The sequence below is a fragment of the Mustela lutreola genome, chromosome 10 (assembly GCF_030435805.1).
Source record: "Mustela lutreola isolate mMusLut2 chromosome 10, mMusLut2.pri, whole genome shotgun sequence".
NCBI classification, from domain to species: Eukaryota; Metazoa; Chordata; class Mammalia; order Carnivora; family Mustelidae; genus Mustela; species Mustela lutreola.
The window spans coordinates 118,179,499-118,201,813 of record NC_081299.1 but is presented as its reverse complement, the minus strand read 5'-3'; the positions used below and the strand labels follow the sequence as shown (position 1 = coordinate 118,201,813).

General features: G+C 46.6%; 1 long non-coding RNA gene across 1 annotated transcript; it reads left to right on the top strand.

Moving 5' to 3' along the window:
* Positions 1 to 7,504: 7,504 nt before the first annotated feature.
* Positions 7,505 to 9,904, top strand: LOC131810147 (uncharacterized). The gene is made up of 3 exons (XR_009345445.1): positions 7,505 to 7,745; positions 9,084 to 9,226; positions 9,309 to 9,904. It is a non-coding gene; the product is annotated as an uncharacterized LOC131810147 (long non-coding RNA).
* Positions 9,905 to 22,315: the final 12,411 nt, after the last annotated feature.

Genomic DNA, 22,315 nt, shown 5'->3' with positions numbered 1-22,315 from the left:
CTTCCCTCAGTTCCCACCTGTGGCCTCTGGAAAGGAACATATTACAGTAGGATTTCCAAGGACTGATGCGTGGGGGTCAGGAGATCTGGCCTGTGATTGGCCCCAACTAGCTGTGTGGCTTTAAAGGAAGTCATCACACCTCAGGCCTCAGTTTCCTTATCTGCAAGCCAGGATGGACTAGAGTCTTTTCAGAGGAGCCGGCAAAGATCACATAGATAAGCACCACCTCATTATACTAAGAAGCAAACAGAAGGCCGGAGGCGAGTGATTTGCCCCAAGTCAGACATAAGCAGGCAGAGAGCAGAGCCGAGGATGGGACCCACATCTGCAGGTCACAGCTAATCAGCCAGCACAGTACAAACAGATCTGAGCAGCTGCTCATTCTTCCCCTTTTCCGTTTTGTCCATCAGAATGCATGCTCCCTGCAAACAAGGACACACAGGACCTGCTGCCTGTCTCAAAATTCCCATTTCACCCAATTAGAACAGGGAGGAGCCTCAAGGATTACCCCCCCACCCCCACACACAGTTCTTTTACCTATGGAACATGAGGGTACATACATTCACCGTCCAGAGGGCTCCTGCCTTCACTTCTCATGGAAAAGGTCATCATGTGCCTACCCGGGGTGCCAACGAAGCCACAGGTTCCAGAGAGGAACTGACACAGAAAAGTTCGAAGGAGGCAGACTGGCTCAGCACAGAAACAAACTGTCTACCAAGGAAAACTACCCCATGGGGGACTGATTCTCTTTGAAATACGTTCGAGTGCGTGGGAAAATGGTTTTTCAAGAGCTGGTGGACTGACCAGTCACCTGGTACATACAAGATCACATCCGCATTCTGACAAGAGTGGCTTGCCTGCAGTGTAGACCAGGGGCCAGAAAGACAAAGAAGGCGCATGGAGACTGGGTGAGAAGCTTCTACGGTGTGATGGCAAGGGCGCACTGCAAAGGTACGAGAAGAGATAGAAAGATGTGTATGGACTCAAGAGGTTTAGGAAGCGAAATCCACAGGACTTGGTGTGACAGACTAGATTTTGGAAAGGTGACAGAGTAGGAGTTGACTTCTGGTTTCCCGACTCCAGGCTAAACGGATGAAGTGTTTACTGAGAGAGGCAATAGAATAAGAAAGGTGGTTTTCAGTGGAGGAGGTGCTCATGAATTCCGTCTTGAACCTGATGAGTCTGAGGGGCCACAGACACATCCGAGAAGAAAGGTCAGCAAGTCCGATACACAGAACTGGTGCTCCGGAGGTGTGTGGGCCAGAGACAGGAATCTGCCTGACCTGCTGATAGGTGGTCATGAAGCTGCACAAAAGGTCATCTAGGGAAAGAAAGGAACACGGGGCTGAGCCCATAATTAGCATTCAGTGGCTACCAGGAGCATGATTTTGCACAGGAGACACATCAGAGAGGTAGAAGAAAGACAGGAAGCAATGCAGAGCATTTGGTCTACTGCGATGACGAGTAAGGAGACAGAGAAAGGTCAGGTGCGCTGACTTAGAAACAGTTTTGGTAAGAACTCTTTAGTGGAACAACAGGGCCTGAAGGGTGGAAGGTGGGAAAGTCAAGTCAACCCCTGAGCACTGGCTGTGATGCGCGACAGTGACAGGGCAATACCTAGAGGTGGGGCAGTCAAGTGGGAGAGAATCAAACAGGAGCGCATGATGGGAAGGAGTGAAGGGGAGAGGATCCTCGCAGGCTCCTGGAAGGGCGGGAGGGCATGGACTCTGAGCCAGAGTGGAGACTGAACCCGAGGAGGAAGGAGAGCCCCTCCCCGTACCAGGCGAGGAGGAGAAGGGGACAAATACAAGAATGGGATCATGATCAGCAGGATGGAGGAGGTCCTGTGGGATGGCTGCTAATTTTTCTGTACGACTGGAGATGAAGTCATATGTTGAGATGGAAGAGGAAGGCTACATGTGATGTCAGTAGCACACCCATGTAAATGGTCTAATTTATCTGTTATGCCACTTTCTCCCCCTACTACCAATACCTTATGTCCTGCTCATCTATTATTTGGCTGTCAACCCAAAGGATTTTCATATTTCTAAGCCGACAAAGTATGATGTTGCCAGTGCCTCTGCCCCAGGTGACCCTTCCCCATCTGCCATTCCTGCACTTTGATCACCTACCTCTTTTGCATACCTTTCCCCTTCTATTTCTCATTAGATCTCATAAACATGACTTTTTAAACAGTCTCCTGCCACCAGTCAGCTCGAACTCAACAGATATGACCATGCAACTTCCTGCTGTAAACCTGACTGCAGCTCTACCGTGAAGACTGCATCAACGTGGACCCCTCAATGTATGCAGTGTCCAAGGTGCAACCCGCAGCCCCACCACATCTCCCTTTCTACCATCTCAGTCTCATTCCAAAATGTGCCAAACAAGACACCTATGTAGAAATACAACCCCGACAGCAAGCTCTCCACTCATTTCTGCCTCGGAACTGTAACTTAACAAAACATCTCTCTGACGGAAACACAAATTGCATATAACCTTTATCTCCAGCTCCCACATAGAAGATCAATACCACTTTACACAGAACAGCTGTTCCATGTATTTTCCTTCTATGTATGAAGGGGTCACATTCATTAACACTACAAATTGTACATTATATTCAGAAATGTCAGAGCCTTGAAAGAATATGGAATTGCTGGCATTCTAGCCACTTTCCCAGTTTGCTCTCTTCCTACCTCTAAGTCCTACTTTAGAAGTGCTATTTTGAGATTTCTATTTTCCGAAGCTGCTTTGACCAAAGGCATTCTGTCAGCTCAGAGTGAGAAAGATGGCGGGGCGAGGAAGTGCAGGAAAATGCTAGTGTTAGGCCCAAAGAAAGCCTGACTAAGTCCAAAGACAGACAAGCTAAAGAGACTTCCGTGCTTTGAGGTTCTTTAAGTCTGTGTGTGTGCCTTTTCTTCTTCCAATGACCTCTCTCCTCATCATGTGTCCTTCATTAACAAAAGGTTTCTGGATCCGAGAATTCACGCTGTGCGCTCCTTCAGACACTCCATTCAATTTACACCTTTTATTACAGTGGCTTAACATCACCATACAAGAACAAGAGTACAATATACCTTCGTCTAGGCATCCCTACATATTAAAAATGATATGGCCACACCGCAGAGGATTCAGACATAAGCACTTTTAAAGCCAGAGTTTGGGAGATGTGATCTGAATGCAAGTATCAAAAAGGAACTAGCTGGTTAACCCAAAAAAGAAAAATACATATTATGACTTGAAGCCATAAAAAAGTAAGAAATTCAAACTCTTTTCAGAATTTTAGGTACCTACAGAGCCAAAACTTTTTAAGACTGAAACCAGCTACTAAATCCCAATCCTTAGAAATTAAACATATACGTTTTGATAGTTTAAGTACAGACCCAGAGGGATACAGAAAACAGATAAAGCTCCTCCTGGCTCTGATTCAAACCTTGGGACATTTTCAAGGCTATGTCTGATGAACCTTTCCTGTCAGTAAAGTCTTTTCAGTTTAAATTTCTATTCTGTAAGTTTATGTCCTACAGTTATCTGCTGCCAGCTTCAGGCTGACCTCACCAAGAGAAGTAGGGCAACTTTAGAAAAGGAGCTTGGTATGCTTTGTAGTACTGGACCAGAACCAGTAACGACAGTACAGTCTTTCAGATTTCTCATTCCGGGAGCTTAAGACGAAAGTCAGGCATAAACGTTAGGTTAAGTGCCTTTTTGACCCGATTCCTGGTAAGTACGTGTATTCAGAGATGTGTTCAACGCACAGTCGCTCAGCTTCTAGGCACAAGGCACTGGGAGGCTTCTGTCAGGCCAGGGGAGCGGCGGTCTGACTGTGCCACACGGTACCAGAGGCGGGTCCTACGCGTCCGGGGCTTTTACGTTTAGTTCAAAACCACTTGCCCTGAACTTTCAGGCCTTTTCATTCAATGTGCACGATTTCACAGGAGTGCTTTCTCCAGGCTGCACCTAGCCCACCCGAGGCCAAGAGACTCACTGCGAAGTGCAGTGAGGTCCCCGCTGAGGACCCGTCCGGGGCGGGGACAGCCCAGGAAGCCCGCAGGAGAAGCCCGAGGAGAGGCCCCGGAGGGCCAAGGAGGGCAGGCCACCCAGGGCCCGGCTCCGGGGAGCAGAGCCCAGGCATGCACCTTCATGAACTCGTCCTTGTCGAAGCAGAGCGAGTCCGGCCCCTTGGGCAGGTTCATCTTACTTCTCTCCATCCCGCCGACTGCCGCCTCTCAGCACCGACACTCGAGCGAGGAGGAAAGGTAGGAGGCTGCGCTCCCCGACGCTACCAGTGAAGCCACGGCGTTTCCACCACACAGAAGGCACCGCTTCCTCCAACATGGCAGCGCCCCCGCCCGGCCAATGAAAGAGGACGCCGCAGGCCCGCCTGCGCCTGCCTCCGCCAAGAGAGGCGCGCAGGCCCTACTGTTGAGCCAGCAGGTGATGCTGCCCCCATGCGGCGGAGGGCGACACTACAACCTCGCCTACGTTTCTGCAGGGCAGCCCCGACGCTGTTGATGCACGGTGAGGGGGAGAAGGGAGGGCGGGGAGGGTCAGGGGCGCTCCCTCCCCACCTCGCCCTTTCCCTCGGAAAATCGGCCTGCGAATCTCTTCCAGGACCTTCTCCCGAGATTGTCCCGGGGGAAGCATAGCCGTGGCAGGATGCTGGCCCTTTACTTCTGCGGCCGGTTGTCCAGAGAGGGGGGCGCGTCCGGGTGTCAGGCCTCCTGTCTCTGGGTGCCGCCGCTGCAGCCGCCTGGGCGCGGAGGCCTCTGTGGGAACCCGGCTCCCGCCCTTAGCCCCTGCACCCACCCGCGAGCGTGGCTTCTCCCCCGCTGAGCTTGGCTCCAGCGATCTGTAGGGAGGAAGGTGGTCAGCTGGCAGCCTCGGGTCGTCTGGGCCGCTCCCAGCTCCACTTCAGCTCAGCTGCGGGGCGGCCACAAGTTTGGGTTCTCAGAGCTCTTAAAGAATCACCTCGCTACCAGCCGGCCGACAAAACGCAGCCGACAAGTAGAAGTGCGAGCATGTTTATGTCCAGTCCACTCTAGAATGGGCGGAATCGTGTGTTTGTGGCTAGCGTTGGTTCGATAGCCACACCTGCCCCCAATTTCCGAGACCCCCTCCTCCTCCTGCCGTCCACCCCACATTTATTTTGAGATTTTTCTTTCCTCTTCCCTTGCTCTTTCTCCCACTGTCCTCCCCTTTAGTGGGAATGTCATGGTCAAATGATGATTCATTTCTCTTTTTTTTCTCCATGACACTCTGACAGCTCAAACCACAGATCTCACGTGCGCCCTTCAGGCTGCAGCTTTGCTGTAATAGCCCAGGACTGGGCTGCCCCTCCCAATGCTGTGATCTCCCAGAGATAGCATGAGCAGTCCTTAGAAAGGGATGGGACACAGCAAGACAATGGCTTGCAGTGAGTCTTGCATTCGAGTCACTCCAAACGGGAAACTGGTCACTTTTTTTAAAAAACGTGAGTACAGGGATGCCTGGGTGGCTCACTTGGTTAAGCAGCTGCCTTCGGCTCAGGTCATGATACCAGCATCCTCAGATCGAGTCCCACATCGGGCTCCTTGCTCAGCAGGGAGCCTGTTTCTCCCTCTGCATCTGCCTGCCATTCTGTCTGCCTGTGCTCACTCTCTCCCCCACTCTCTCTCTGATAAATAAATTAAAAAAATCTTTAAAACCTGAGTACAGAATCTGAAACAATACATTCCCTAGCAGTGGGCCTGGCAAGGCCTTGTTTAGGAAAACGTTCGCAGTCAATATCCAGAGACTATGACAGGTAGGATGAGAGCTGGAATCTTATTTGGAGAATCAGAATAAATTGCCAGGGGAGCAACTATGAAAGTGCATTCTATGCCCTGTTGTGGTCATTTGGATATAGGGAATGAAAGCCTCATTATTTGGTCTTTGTTTGTTTACTCTTATTATGAAAATTCTCAAAATGTGTAGAGCAGAAGGATCCCGGCCCTTCCGAGTACTTATCACTCTGCTTCCCCAACTGTTTCATAGGCCCTCCTCCTTCTACTGCCCCCAAAGTGCCTGTATTTTTGTTTTTGGGAGAGAGGGGAGGTCTGGAATATATTTTAAAGTAAATCCCAAACATCACATCATTCCCTGCTCCCCAAATACCTTGGTTTACACATCAAAGAAGGAGGAGGAAGAGGTGGAGGAGGGGAAGACTGAGAAGGAGGAGGGATGAAGAAGAGAGATTTCCGCACAGGCCCACTATGCCAGAATCAATAGGTCTAATAAGCTATTCCGATTGGCTCTGAGAGGCATGACTTTTAGCCTCTCAGACTTTTAGGGCCACAGTGCTAATAAGCGACAAGGGCAAATTCAGGCAGCGCAAACAGCAAGGCCCACACTCATCACCAAGGCACCGAGTGGGGGGGCAAGGGTGCCAGACCGACAGAACAAAGTTGTCTGGGAACCCCACCTGCCCTAGAAGTCCAGATGAGCGAGTAGTTGAACTGTTTTTTGCCTTCATTGTCATTCCTTTCTGAAATTATTGCCGGCCTTTGTTAAAGACATGAACCTGAGCTTGTGCAGCCTGGGGTACTGATCTTGGGGTTGCTGAAGAGAGTAGGTGCCAACAAAGAATGAAAATCCCTGCTACCTGTTCTCCTTCCGAGAGTCAGGAGGGAACAGTCAAGACCCCATACAGTTCACTGCCACGTGGAGCCCTGGCTGTGGCAGTGGCGTGGCCCACCAAAGCCAGGAGCAACAGGCAAGACCCCAGACCCCAAATGCTAATGGAACACCCTGGGGAGGACGAAGGAAAGGCAGAGAGTCAGCGGAAACCTTCCCAAAGGACATTTCCCTCAGTTTCATCTGGGAGCTGACACTCAGCTGGTACACACCCCTTCAGCCACACAAAGTTTGGTGACTAGCCTCTGGCCAGAACCTGCGGTGTGTCTCCCTACCCTGAACCCTTCCTAAGATCCCTACCACGGCCTCGCGATCCAGGCACTGGGCGTGTAACACTTGACTCTGCAGGGGTCCCCAGGCCAGCTTTTGGTTAGTTAGTTGTCCGCGCTGTTAAAGATTTGACTACTGTTACATGTTTGACTCTCGTCTTTGGTGATGGTACCTATTTCATAGGAATTAGAAGCTGGAATCCAGGAAACAGGCTGGAAGATGAAATTAAAAAGTGGATACAAAGCTTCTAATCAGAGCCAGACACAATCGGCGATCAACTATATCCCAGTCTCTCCCCTCTTCTCTGATCTGTACTTTCCTTAATGAGGAATGAGACTTTAAGTTGACTTTTTTTTATCTTCAAGTCTCTCTCTCTCTATCGATTCCCTAACTTCCCTCTCTTGCCTTCATTTCATCCTAGAACTTGTGCCCACGACTTCTTTTCTAAGTAAATATTAACCTCCTTTGACTCTGAATCTCTGGAAAATTCTCAGTTCCCTATTTTCGCTGGCACTGTGACAGGTCCTCATTTCTCCTTCCCACTCCTCTCTATTTATAGTTTTCACATTTTTTTTGGCAGGTTGGCTACAGAACACTCAAAAATTGCAAAGAGAAATACTGTGTTCTGGAAATTCGCCCGAGCATTTTTTTCCAATATCGTCCTTATGCTCTTCTGATCCTCTCTTGAACTGTTGGACTAAAGCAGCTGACGCTTCCACCAGCAACCAGAGTCATCCTGTCCACTACTGTGGGAACAGAGGGTTTCCATTTGGAACTGCAGACTGAGCCTAAAGTCTGGTGGCCCTTTGGTGCCAGGATAGCAGGTATGGGACGGGTGGGACATGGAGGACAAGCATCATGGTAGAGGTCTCCATTCGACCAGGAAAGCTCACAATGAGCCAACAGGTACATTTCAACATCTTCTGTATTTTCCTTATAACCTGTTTCATTCCAGAGTGGATTTGAGATCATTTAGTTTGATTCTTAAATGTTTCCCATTCCAACCGGAAACAGACTCATCCTACAGGCTCCCAAATTCTGCCTCATCTTCCTAATCAGTTAGTACCCCAAATTGGGTATGATAGTGCCAGAACATTCTTCCATGTGTATTTTATAACAGACTAGTATTTTATTAGTTTTTTTCAAACTAATAAGAATGATAAGGGTAACTTTTTTTTCTTTTAAAGCATAGGAAAAATCACAAAAGACATTGAAATGAACCTAAAAGATTATAGTGTCTTCCAAGAGAAAACAGGTGTTGTCTCATGTACCCTTCTGGGCTGACCAATTCTATGGGATATTCTGTGCCTTTCTTGTCTTTGAGCTATTTTGCAACTCTATAGATTGTACATAATTGATGTGGATGCAGATGATCTTGTCTAGCTATATGTAAATGAATTTTGTCCACTGGAAGTACAGTTGACCCCCTTTCCTTTGGTAGAAGGCAGTTTTGCATCCATTTGCATTCTATTTGCATATCTATTTGCATCTATCAAAGCAAATTCGTTTAAGTATTACTGATTGTATATGTGTCTGCCTTGAGATTCTTGCTTGAAGTGGTGGTAACATCTTAGTGGTTCCCGAGCTAATGAATGAATTAAACAAAATCCCTTCAGGCATTCATCTCATATTTGTAAAATGGTCCTTATTTAATCTTTTCGAGAAAATGATACACTAGCAAACCATGACAAGATTCTGGTAAATGAAAAGTGCAATGAAATCAAATCGGAATGAATTTTAGAATTACCTTCAATGTAGCCCACGCTATGCCAGAGGCAGAGAATGATTGAATCTCAAAGACATGACTTCTGGCCCCCAGGAGTTACAGTAATCTGTGTCAACATTGGCATGCCTGAGAAATGCATGTGACATTCCCATCAGGGTTTCCCCGGGGGTTCAGTTAACCTTTCTCTTCCAAGCTACCCTCTCTTGTAGTGATATCAACTGTGCCCTTGGTTTCAGCTCCCATTCCCTAGCCAACATCTCTCCCACTGATACACGACCATCTGTTTCTTTCCTACCCACCAGGCCCGTGTAACTGACTACCTACTCATGCTATTTCACTGATGTTCCCCCTATGCCTCAAAACCCAGCATGTTCAAAACTTGATTCATCATCGTTTGTGAAAGAATGGCTTATCCTCTTTTGCTTTGTTTCTTTAGAAATGATTCTACCAATGCCAGCGGCATGCACCAGAAACCAGGAAGGAATCATACAGCTGAGCCAACCTGCTGTACTTTAAAACACTTGACCACAATTCTCCAGTGGATACTCAACCCTGGCTTCAAACTCCCTTGTCTCTCCGGTGAGTTTGCTTTCCCTCCTTCAAGACTTGCCTCAACAATCCCTACCCCTACCTCTTCTGAACTATGTCACCTCACTCCCAGCTCCTGTCCTAGGGATGAGGGAGCAGAAGGCAAGCTTAGGACAAAGCAGAAACTGGCACCCTACACCCTCTCCCCATGCCATATGTGTAACATTCCTCATGCACTCCTGGCTGCCCTAAAGGAAAAACGATGCTTAACTGATAGAGATCCCAGTCCTGCAGGACAGGAGTATCCCTCCATCTACGAATGTCCTAGTGACTTACAAGGAAGGAAGAAGCTTTCTCATCAATAGCCTGACTTCCAGAGACCCATACCTCAGTTTCCGGAAGCCCTAACATCACCCTCCCCTCCATAAAATTGAGGGAGGCTAAGGGGGAGGGAAGTGTAATAAAACTGAATTTCTTCTAAGCCCAAATCCCACTGACAAGGATGTGTGATAGAAGGAATGTAACATATCTCCAGGAAACTCCTGACTGTCTTCATGCTTTCCCTCATTAGAGGCAAAAACAGCCTTGACTTGACAATAACCAGGTCTCCCTTATCCTGAAATTCTTCTTTAGCATATGACAGTCCTTCTGGACACCCCCTTTGTCCTCACCTTCCTCAGCTCCCAGTCAACCATGCCTCTGTCTGAGCAGCTCTTTCTGCCCTTGGGTCCTGTCTCTGTGTTTTAATAAAACCACCATTAGCACCTAAGACGTCTCAAGAATCCTTTCTTGGTCATCGGCTCTGGACCTCACCCCACCAAACCTCACCTGTGTTCCAAAACTTCATCACTAGTGTCACACTTCAAGAAAATAAAAGCCCTTTGTGCAGGAATTCCCTTATCTTACCACCACCCAATCAAATCTACACCTACATTTGTATCCATTTTTAATTTGTTTTTAGACATTTACTCAACAAATATTTAGTCAGTACCTACTGTGTGCTACACACTGCCCTGAGTGTTTGTAAATCTGTGGCGAACGACACAAAAAAGTCCCTGGCATCATGGAATTTACATGGTAATTGGAGAAATGTACAAGAAACACAGAAAGAGTTGAAGACAGAGCAGGTTTATTGAGAAGAGCAGACATCCCCAGCTAGGGTTTGTTCTTCCTTGTGCCTGGGATTTGTTCCTTCCAGCCCTCTCCAGGACTCCACTCCCAGGGCCAATATCAAGTTCTTGTTCCAATGGATCCTTCCAGTCAGAAGACAAATGACCTTTTTCTTAAAAACAAAAGGAAAAAACACAAAACAAAGACTTCCTTTAACCTTCTACCTTCCTATAACAACCTCCATATTTCTCTCCCCACCTCATTCCCAGCATAGCTTGTAAAATATTTGTCTACACCTGTGGGTGTAGGGTACCATATCCCCAAGGGTAGTTGAAAAAATCTCTATAAAGAATCCTTATGTGCAGGTCATTTTAAGGGAGTCCATTTCCAGATCCAAACTCCATGTGTACTCTGTAGGATAGGTGATATGCCCATTCTTGGGTCTGATATCAGGATACTCCTCTCCTTCCTGGAAGATCAAGACACTCCTCTCAGATCTTATTAGAGTGTAGGACTTGGGCTGATACCAAAGTTGAAATACCAGTTTTGTTTCAAATAATGCCCATCTGTGGGCAGTACTGGGGCTCCACCTTTAGAGCTTCCTCTCCTTATTAAGGGTAAAGGTTAACATCGGAAAGGGGATTAGGGCAGATGTTGGAAGTGCTCAGAATAACAATCAGTTTTGGTTAGTGACACTCATTCCTTCATATTTAAATTAAACTACATATTTTTAGGGACATAATAGGGAAAAGCACAAGTAAGGATTTTAATGGTTTCATTCCATTCTAGTATGGTTTGGGAAATAAAATAACAGAAAATGAGACTGTTCTGCCTTTAAAAAAATCAACTTGTAGCAGGCAAATGTTATTCCAATGAAGTCGATCCTTTTCTTTCTCATTTTCTTTTTCAAGAATTATTTATTTATTTGGTAGAGAGAGACACACACACACACACACAGAGAACACAAGTAGGGAGAGCGGGGGAGGGAGAAGCAGGCTTCCTGCTGATCAGGAATGTGGGCCTTCATCCCAGGCCCCTGGGATCATTACCTGAGCCAAAGGCAGCTGCTTAGTGACTGAGCCACCCAGGTGCCCTCTATCTCATTTTTTAAATGTTTAATATTTTCAACACCTAGTTAATAAAATATACATATATTGTGATGAAAAGTTTATGATTAAAAAGTTTCAGATGTCCACTTAAAAATGTGCAAGGTGTGTGAATTCTCATAGGCGGTCCATGCACCATAAACGCCTATCAGTAGCAAACGTGGATGTACTCGGTGTCTCTAGGTTCCCGCTTCCTTAGTGCCCTCTTAATCACATGGTTTCTCTTCCTACCATCCTGGACCTGTATTCTCAATTTGCTTCTCTATTTCATCTCTGCCCCTTTGAAGAGCTTGATTCTGGGTCTTCTGTAGCTATGCGTTCGCTCTCTCTCTCTTTCTCTCTCTCCCTCGATCAGGCTTTCACAACCTAGCACTATTGATACCTGGTAGGTGATTCTCTGCTGTGGGGCTGTCCTGTGCCCTGCAGGACAGTTAGCAGCATCTCTGGTCTCTAGCCACTAGATGCCAGAAGCACCCCCCCCAAGTGGTGACCACCAAAAATGTCGCCAGATATTGTTCAATCGGCCCTGGGAGCAAAACTCCTTGCCTCCCAGCCCCAGTTTTAAAACCACTGCTTTGGCTGATTCCATTCAGCATCATTGATTTAAGTTCTTTGTAGAAGCTGAAGGCTCTGAAGTTAATGTCTTTAATCCTAATCCGCCCTTGGAGCTGAGAATCACATGGCCAGCTGCCTGCAGCATATTTCTCCATGAATAAGTAACAGGAGTCTTATTTTCACCATGATTTCTATCCTGCTCCCTCCTCACCTACTCCTGTCCCAGTCTCCCCATCTTAGTAAACAGCATCCTCACCTCCTACTGGCTAAAGCCTCAGCCCCTGGGATAAATTCCCCCTTTCCCTTTTCTCGTATCTAATCCATCAGCAAAACCAACTGATTTGACCTCCAAAACAGAAGTCAGACTTGCTCACTGCTCTTTATATCCATTGCTCCCATTTGAATCCAAACCCTGAAATTTTTTTTTGCACATCAGACACTGTTAACAGTCATTGGTCCCACGACTACACCTACACAGATATTTTACAAGATCGCTAATCACCACCAAGTTGCCAGATCCAATGATTAACTTTCAGATCTAAATGAATCAACCTGTCAGTCCTATAGACATAGAACCTCCTCCACTTCTCTGGAAATATTCTATCTTTTTCATCGTGATGTTGGCTCTCCCTTCCTCTTCCACACTGGTCAGTGATTATGGCTCCTTTCCTGGCTGAGTTTTTTTGAGCTTCCTGACCTTTAGACATCAGTCCTGTGCTCAGGGACTCGGACCTTCTGCTTGAGTTTTCTGTTGTGTTAAAAAAAATTCAACTGAGTACATTTTAAAGAACCTACTGGCTTTATTCAATGATTCACGAAATGGGCAGCATCCTGCTTGCAGACTGAAAGGAGCTCGGAGGAGCAGTACAAAACGAAAGACTTTTATAGGCAGAAGAGAGGAGGAGCAAGGAAGTCACGTCAGGCAAACAAGGCAGGTTGGTTATGACCAGGTGACTTGGCTTCTGGGGATGGCAGGGGTCCGAGGGAGTGGGGATCAGGTGGTGTCTGCTTGCCTGGGCTCAGATTCCATTTCTGGGACAGCTGAAATCATAATTAAGTCTGGTTTGGGGGACATGGGGCTTAGCATAAGCAACTCCATTTTGGGCCTCTTGTTTTGTTTTTAATAGTTACTTCATAACAAATAATAACAAGTTTAGTAACTTTAAACAGCTGAGTTTACTATCCTACCATCTCTAGCTGTCAGGAGGCCAGAAACAGCTTAACCAGGGTCCTCGGCTCTGGGTCTCACTCAAAGGAGGAGAGAAGGAGCCCACCAAGCTGTGTTCTCACCTGCAGGTTCCACTAGGGAAGGCTCTGCTTCCAAACTCACTCGGGTTGTTGGAAGAACTCATTTCCTTGTAGCTGTGTGATTTGGGGGGCAGCCCATGCTGGGGTGGGCCAGAGAGATTCTCCAGGCTATTAACTGTAAACCATCCTCAGCCCCCAGAGGCTGCTTGCAGTTTCCTGCCATATAACTCTCTCCACAGGTGATTCTGAATTTGGCTCTTTGCTTCTTCAAGTCCAGGACAGCCTCTCACTCCAATCAGTAAAACAGTCTGATTTAATATAATGAGATCATAATAGTGACATCTTCTTACCTTGCCAAATTCTACTGGTTAAAAGCAAGTCCTAAGTCCCATACACACTCCCATCCATACTCACAGGACAAATACCAGGGGACAGATATCATGAAGCTGCCTTATCATGTTGCCAAACACACCTCTGTCCATACTCACTGCGTAGGTAAGCCCACTTCTTCTCAGGGCTTGAACCCTATGTCCTAACGGTGTTCATATTTGTGCCTCCAGCCTGGGTCTCACCCATGAATGGCAGACTCGTGTGTTCAGCTGCTGGTTGGGCATCCCCATGTGGATGCAACGACCATCTCCAGAACCAAACACCTGTTGCCCATCAAACTTGCTTCTCCCGTCGTCTTTCCCATCTTACCAAGTGGTAACGTCACTGTTCCAGGGCCTCAGGCTCCCAAAATTGTAAAATCATCCCAACTCTTGTCTTTTCCGCACACTCCACCCTTAATATATTTACAAATCCTGCGTGTTTTGTCTTCAATATACACCCAGAATCTCCCCCCTTCTCCCCACCCCTGCACCTACTGCTCTGGTCTGGGCCAATACCCCTTCTCACCCAGATCAGTGGTCCTCAACCAGGAGAGTTTTGTGTACCTGCTCCTCCGCAGGGGATTTTGACAGGGTCTGGACACACTTTTCGTTGTCACAACTTGAGAGTGGGAAAGGGCGCTCCTGCGATCTAGTGGTCAGTGCACAGGACAGCTCCCCATAACAAAAATTAATGTGGCCCGAAATGTCAGCAGTATAGAAATCTCAGTCTACATTAATGCAAGAAGCATCCCCACCCCACAACCCCGCAAGTCCGTTCTGCACACAGCAGCCTGAGTGATTCTTTTCTTTTCTCTTTAAGATTTTATTTATTTATTTGACAGAGCGAGAGAGAGATCCATGTAGGCAGAGAGGCAGGCAGTGGGAAAGGGAGAATCAGGCTCCCTGATGAGCAGAGAGCCCAATGCGGGGCTTGATGCCAGGACCCCAAGACCATGAACTGAGCTGAAGGCAGAGGCTTAACCCACTGAGCCACCCAGGCGCCCCGATCCTTTTCTAATCAAAATCAAGTCAAGCCTCTTCAAAACCATCCAAGCTCTTCTCAGCTGGCACAAATTTAAAGGCAAATCTTTACAATGGCCTTCAAGACTTTATGTGATCTGACCCCACTACCTTCCTTACCTACCTCCTACCACTTGCCGTCTTGCTCATTTTTTGCCCAGCATTATTGGTCGCTGTGTCATTCTTTAAACACACCAGATGTGCTCCCACCTTGGGCTTACTGTTTGCTTTGTGTTGGATGCTCTTCTGAAACAGCACAACTGCTTGTTCCTTAATTTCCTCCAGGTCTTTCCTCAAATGAGGGAGACTTCCCTGACACAGTCCCATAGAAAATACCAACCTGCTCCCCTAATCCCCACACCCCATGTCCACTCACTCAGCTTAGTTTCCTTCCTAACCCACATCAACCCCTGATATGTATGTGTATTTATTTGCTTCATTTCTCACTCAACAACTAAAATGAAAACTCCAAGAGGACATCAAATTTATTTTGTCTCTTGTTAACTATTCTGTCTTTAGGGTTTAGAACAGTACCTGACACATAGTAGATGTTCTGTAAATATTGGAGAATTATTTGTTACTATCTTTGCCTTTTCTCTATCCATTCTTTACACAGCAGCCAAAAATGACATTTTAAAAATGCAAAAGGAATCCCATGACCACCCTCCACCCACCAGTGTAAAACCCTTCAACGGCTTTTCGTTGTGCTCAAGCCGCAGCTGACATTCTACAGCCCAGGCCAGATTAAGCTTTCAGAGTTCTTTTTTTTTTTTTTTTTAATTTTTTATTTTTTATAAACATATATTTTTATCCCCAGGGGTACAGGTCTGTGAATCACCAGGTTTACACACTTCACAGCACTCACCAAAGCACATACCCTCCCCAATGTCCATATTCCCACCCCCTTCTCCCAAACACCCTCCCCACAGCAACCCTCAGTTTGTTTTGTGAGATTAAGAGTTATTTATGGTTTGTCTCCCTCCCAATCCCATCTTGTTTCATTGATTCTTCTCCTACCCACTTAAGCCCCCATGTTGCATCACCACTTCCTCATAGCAGGGAGATCATATGATAGTTGTCTTTTTCTCTGCTTGACTTATTTCACTAAGCATGATACGCTCTAGTTCCATCCATGTTGTCGCAAATGGCAAGATTTCATTTCTTTTGATGGCTGCATAGTATTCCATTGTGTATATATACCACATCTTCTTGATCCATTCATCTGTTGATGGACATCTAGGTTCTTTCCATAGTTTGGCTATTGTGGACATTGCTGCTATAAACATTCGGGTGCATGTGCCCCTTTGGATCACTACGTTTGTATCTAAAAAATAGAAATGGAAGGAAAACTTCCAAAGTCATTTTATGAGGCCAGCATCACCTTGATCCCAAAACCAGACAAGGATCCCACCAAAAAAGAGAGCTATAGACCGATATCCTTGATGAACACAGATGCGAAAATACTCAACAAAATACTAGCCAATAGGATTCAACAGTACATTAAAAAGATTATCCACCACGACCAAGTGGGATTTATTCCAGGGCTGCAAGGTTGGTTCAACATCCGCAAATCAGTCAATGTGATACAACACATCAATAAAAGAAAGAACAAGAACCATATGATACTCTCAATAGATGCTGAAAAAGCATTTGACAAAGTACAACATCCCTTCCTGATCAAAACACTTCAAAGTGTAGGGATAGAGGGCACATACCTCAATATCATCAAAGCCATCTATGAAAAACCCACCGCAAATATCATTCTCAATGGAGAAAAACTGAAAGCTTTTCCGCTAAGGTCAGGAACACGGCAGGGATGTCCATTATCACCACTGCTATTCAACATCGTACTAGAGGTCCTAGCCTCAGCAATCAGACAACAAAAGGAAATTAAAGGCATCCAAATCGGCAAAGAAGAAGTCAAATTATCACTCTTCGCAGATGATACGATACTATATGTGGAAAACCCAAAAGACTCCACTCCAAAACTGCTAGAACTTATACAGGAATTCAGTAAAGTGTCAGGATATAAAATCAATGCACAGAAATCAGTTGCATTTCTATACACCAACAGCAAGACAGAAGAAAGAGATATTAAGGAGTCAATCCCTTTTACAATTGCATCCAGAGTTCTTAATCACTGGAAAGACGATGGTGTTGTCACCACCAGAGATATTTAAATATTTTTGAAGATTAGATCCCAAAGTAAGTGTGCTAAAAGCCTAGCAATATCCGATTTCACAAACTCAGATTTCATAAAATCTCATTAGTCTTCTCACCTTGTGTAAGTTTAATCTTTCCTCGGCCCCTTTTCTCTTCTGTTTCAGGCACTCACCATACTTTGCCAGAATGACCATAACGGCCTTCAAACCTGTCATCTCATCTTCAGGAATATGCCCCTTTCCCTCCCCTCCTCACACCAATTCATCCTCTAAACTTATTCTAAGATGATCACTCTAAAATGTGCATCTCACTGTGTCCTTCCCCTACAGGAACTTACTCAATAGCTCCTAAGGACGTGTGAATTTCCTTGGTGTGGTATTTTTACAAGACCCTTTGCTTGCAAGTGGCAGCAATCCAAAGAAAACTGGAGGAACCAAAAGGGAAAAGCAAGCAAACAAACAAAAAACAAAGTAATGTCCAGGTTCCTGTAGGGGTGGATACCACAGAAGTTCATAAAAATCCAAAAGAAGATGGGGTACCTGGGTGGCTTAGTGGGTTAAGCCTCTGCCTTCGGCTCAGGTCATGATCATAGGGTCCTGGGATCGAGCCTCACATCAGGCTCTCTGCTCTGCAGGGAGCCTGCTTCCTCCTCTCTCTCCCTACTTGTGATCTCTGTCAGATAAATAAAAAAATCTTTTTAAAAAATCAAAAGAATAGCTGCAGAACTAATATTTCAGAATCAAGAACTAGGGACTGGAAAACGGCAAAACACTTTTCTCTTTGTCCATGTCTCATGTTTACTCGTCTCCATAGGGCTGCTTTCTTCTCTGGTCAGACTCTTCAAGTGTCCAGGAAGATGGCCATGGCCAGCTCCTGAATCCCATCCAGCAAGACCAGTCACTCGCCTAAAGAGAGAACTTTGTCTTCCTGTCATTTACATATCAATCCCAGGGAGACTCTGATTGGTCCTATTGGTCTAGGGGGAACAATCACTATTTGGGTTTCTATGTGTGCCCATCCTCCCCCAGACTGCATAAAGCACAGGTGAAATTTTTTTAAATTAACATATAATGTATTATTTGCCCCAAGGGTGCAGGTCTGTGATTCATCTGTGTTACACATTTCACAGAACTCACCATATCACATACCCTCCCCAATGTTCATAACCCAGCCACCCTCTCCATCCCTGCAAACCTCAGTTTGTTTTGTGAGATTAAGTCTGTTATGGTTTGTCTCTCTCCCCAACACAACTTGTTTCATTTTTTCCCTCCCTACCTCCCATGACCCGTTAACCTGCCTTTCAAATTCCTCATATCAGAGAGATCATATGATAATTGCCTTTCTCTCATTGACTTACTTCACTTAGCATAATAACCTCTAGTTCCATCCAAGTCATTGCAAATGGAAATATTTCATTTTTGATGGCTGCATAGTATACCTCTGTGTGTGTATGTGTGTGTGTGTGTGTGTGTGTGTGCCTCTGGGTGTCTGTGTTTCAGTGTGTAAAGAGGACCTGGCCATGCCATCGTGGGTGGAGATGCCCCAAGCAGGATCAGGCTGATGAGGGGTTAGACGTCTGGTGGGCAAGTCATGTTCAAACACCAGTTTAAGGCTGGTTAAGTGGTATTGGGTGTAGGGTCTACACCCTTCTGCCCAGGGTTTATCCTGAGATCCTGAGGGGATGGGTCCATGACCCAGGAGCTCAGCTAACCCTAAAAGTAACCACTAAGCCTGCCCCAAATGCTAACCTAAACCCTGACCTGACCCTAACCCTGACCCTGACTGTGATCCTGACCTGAACCCTAAACCTAAACCTAAGGCTGACACTGATCCTGATGTGGACCATGAACCTAAACCTAACTCTGACATTACCATAATCATGACTCAAACCTAACCATGACCCTGACCCTGACCCTAATCCTAACCCTGACGCTGACCTAACACTGACCCTAACCCTAACCCTGACCGTGACTGTGAGCCTGACCCTAACCATAAACATAAAGGCAATTCTAACCATGACCCTAATATGGACACTGAACCTAAACCGAACACTGACCCTAAACCTAACACTAACCACTACCCTAAACCAAACCCTAACCCTGACCTTACGCTATCTAACGCTAACACTAAACATAACCCTACTTCTAACTCTAAACCTAACCCCAATCACAAACCCTACTGCCAAAACCTAACTGTGACACTGAACCAAAAATTGACCCTAAACCAAAGCCTGACCCTAAAACTGACACTGGCCCTGAACTTCACGTGACCCTGACCCTGACCCTAAGCCTAACCATGACACTAACACTGACCATTACATAATCCTGTCCCTGACCCGATTGTGGACTTTAATCCAACACCTGAACCTAACAGTAAACCTGACACTGGCGCTAAACTTCACACTGACCCTGACCCAGACCATGACCATAAAACTACCCTGACACTAACAGTCACCCAGACCCTGACCTGAACACTAAACCTGACCGTGACTGTGAGCATGACCCTAACTCTAACCCTAAATGTAGCCCTGACCCTGACACTAACACGGGCCCTCCCCCGAATCCTATCGCTGAAGCTAACCCTAACACTAACCCATAACCCTACCATGGACCCTGATCCTAACAAGTTCTAAACCTAACTGTCAACCAAACGCTAACCCTAACACTAACCCTAAACTTTAACAATAACCCTGACCATATACCTGACTATGATCATAACCCTAACCCTGAACTTTGCCTATACCAGACCCTAACCCTAAACCTGACCCTGGCCCTGACTCTAAACCTAACATGACCCTAACAATGACCACTATATAACCGTGTCGCTGACCCGAATGTGGACTTTAAACCAATATCTGATCCTGACCGTAAACCTGACACTGGCCCTAGAATTCACCCTGACCCTGACCCAGGCAAAGACCATAAACCTAACCCTGACACTAACAGTGACCCTGACCCTGACCCTAACACTAACCCTGATACTGAATGTGAGCCTGACCCAAACTATAATCCTAAACGTAACCCTGACCCTGACACTAACACGGTCCCTGACCCGAAACCTAATCCTGAACCTAATCCTAAAACTAACGCCTAACATTGTCCCTGACACTGATCAAAACAAGTCTTACCCTAACACTCAACCTACCTCTAACCCTAACCCTAATCCCACTTTAACAATAATCCTGACCATCTCCCTGACCCTGATCATAACCCTAACTCTGAACTTAACCTTAAACCTGACCCTGGCCTTGACCTTAATACTGACCCTAACCCTGACTGTAACCTAAATCTGACACAATCCGTGATCCTGAAAAGAATCGTAACCCTAAAGCTAACCCTGATCCTGAACCTACTCATAAAACAGAACCTAAACATAAAGCTGACCTTACCATAACCATGAACCTAACCCTGACGCTGACCCTAACCCTGACACTAAACCTGTCCCACACCTAACCCTGACCCTGACATGAACCTTGCCCCCAAACCAAAACTAGAACCTGACCCTAAATCTAACCATGACCCTGAACCTGACCCTAAACCTAACCGTCAACCTAACACTGACCCTGAACCTGACTCTGACCGTAACGCTAACCGTGACCCTACTGAGAGCCTGACCCTAAACCTAACCATGAACCTAACCCTAACACTGACCCCTACCCTAAGCCTTGCGCTAACCCTGACCCCAATGACGTCTAACACTAACCTTGACCCTACGTCTTTCTTAACCCTAACCCTAACACTAACCTAGTCTAAAACCAGCGCATTCCTTCCAGCGGGGACAACAGCTGCACCCAGGCTTCCCACAGGCTGGGTGGAGGCTGTATGCGGGTCACTGGATGGGCCCTGCATTGAGTGGAGTGTGAGCCTTGAACAGCTTGGGGACTGGCGGCTCAGGGAGCTCTGGTGCAGCAGGAAGTTCGGTAAGGAGCCCCCAAGCAGTGGTGAACTCACTACCGTGATGACAGAGCACAACGGATTTGGAACCCACGTATCCAGGCACCCCATTACAGAGAAAACCCCCCTGCCCAGATCATTTCAAGGCACAACCTAAAGAAAGCGACATGTTCTTCTGCTGTACTGAAGCCGAGAGGATGCAGGGAGAAGATAGCTCGCCCGCCAGACACGTCCCCTCCCTGTCAGGTCATATCAGATTTCCCCAACGCCTCAGGCCCTTTGGCCAATAAAATCAAAAGGTGACACGAGGGGGCTCAGAGTCAGAGAGTCCCACACCTTCTGATCCACCGGTGTAGCCCTTGGTCTCCTCACCGTCTCTGTGTGTGTGTGTGTGTGTGTGTGTGTGTGTGTGTGTGCCTCTGGGTGTCTGTGTGTCTGTGTGTAAAGAAGACCTGGCCATGCCATCGTGGATGGAGATACCCCAAGCAGGATCAGGCTAATGAGGGGTTAGATGTCTGTCTGGTGGGCAAGTCATGTTCACAGCCCAGTTTAAGGCTGGTTAAGTGGGATCGGGTGTAGGGTCTACACCCTTCTGCCCAGGGTTTATCCTGAGACCCTGAAGGGATGGGTCCATGACCCAGGATCGGGCTAACCCTAACAGTAACCACTAACCCTGACCTTACACTGACTGTGAGCCCGCCCCAAACCCTATCCCAAGCCATGACCCTGACCCTGACCCTGACTGTGATCCTGACCCTAACCCTAAACCTAAACCTAAGCCTGACACTGACCCTGATGTGGACCCTGAACCTAAACTTAACTCTGACATTACCGTAACCATGACTCATACCTAACCATGACCCTGAACCTGACCCTAATCCTAACCCTGACGCTGACCTAATACTGACCCTAAACCTGACCGTGACTGTGAACCTGACGCTAAACCTAAACCTAAAGGTAACTCTAACCATGACCCTAATACAGACCTTGAACCTAAACCTAATGCTGACCCTGACCCTAACAATAACCCCTACCCTAAACCAACCTATACCCTGACCTTACGCTGTCTAACCCTAACCCTAACCATATCCCTACTTCTAAATCTAACCCTAACCCCAATCCCAAACCCTATCACCAAAGCCTAACAGTGACACTGAACCGAACATTGACCCTAAACCAAAGCCCAAACCTAAGCCTGACCTTGGCTATGACCTTCACCTAATCCTGACCCTGAGCCTAATCTTAACCATGACACTAAACTGACCACTACATAACCCTGTCCTTGACCCGAATGTAGACTTTAAACCAATACCTGAACCTAACCATAAACCTGACACTGGCGCTAAACTTAACGCTGACCCTGACCCAGACCATGACCATAAACCTAACCGTGAGCCTCACAGTGATTCCGACCCTGACCTGAACACTAAACCTGAGCCTGACTTTTAGCCTGACCCTAACTCTAACCCTAAATGTAGCCCAGACACTGACACTAACACGGGCCCTACAAGAATCCTATTGCTGAAACTAACTCTAACACTAACCCCTAACCTACCACTGACCCTGACCCTAACACGTTCTAACCCTAACCATCAACCTTCGCTAACTCTAATACTAAACCTAAACTTTAACAATAACCCTGACACTATACCTGACTATGATCATAACCTTAAC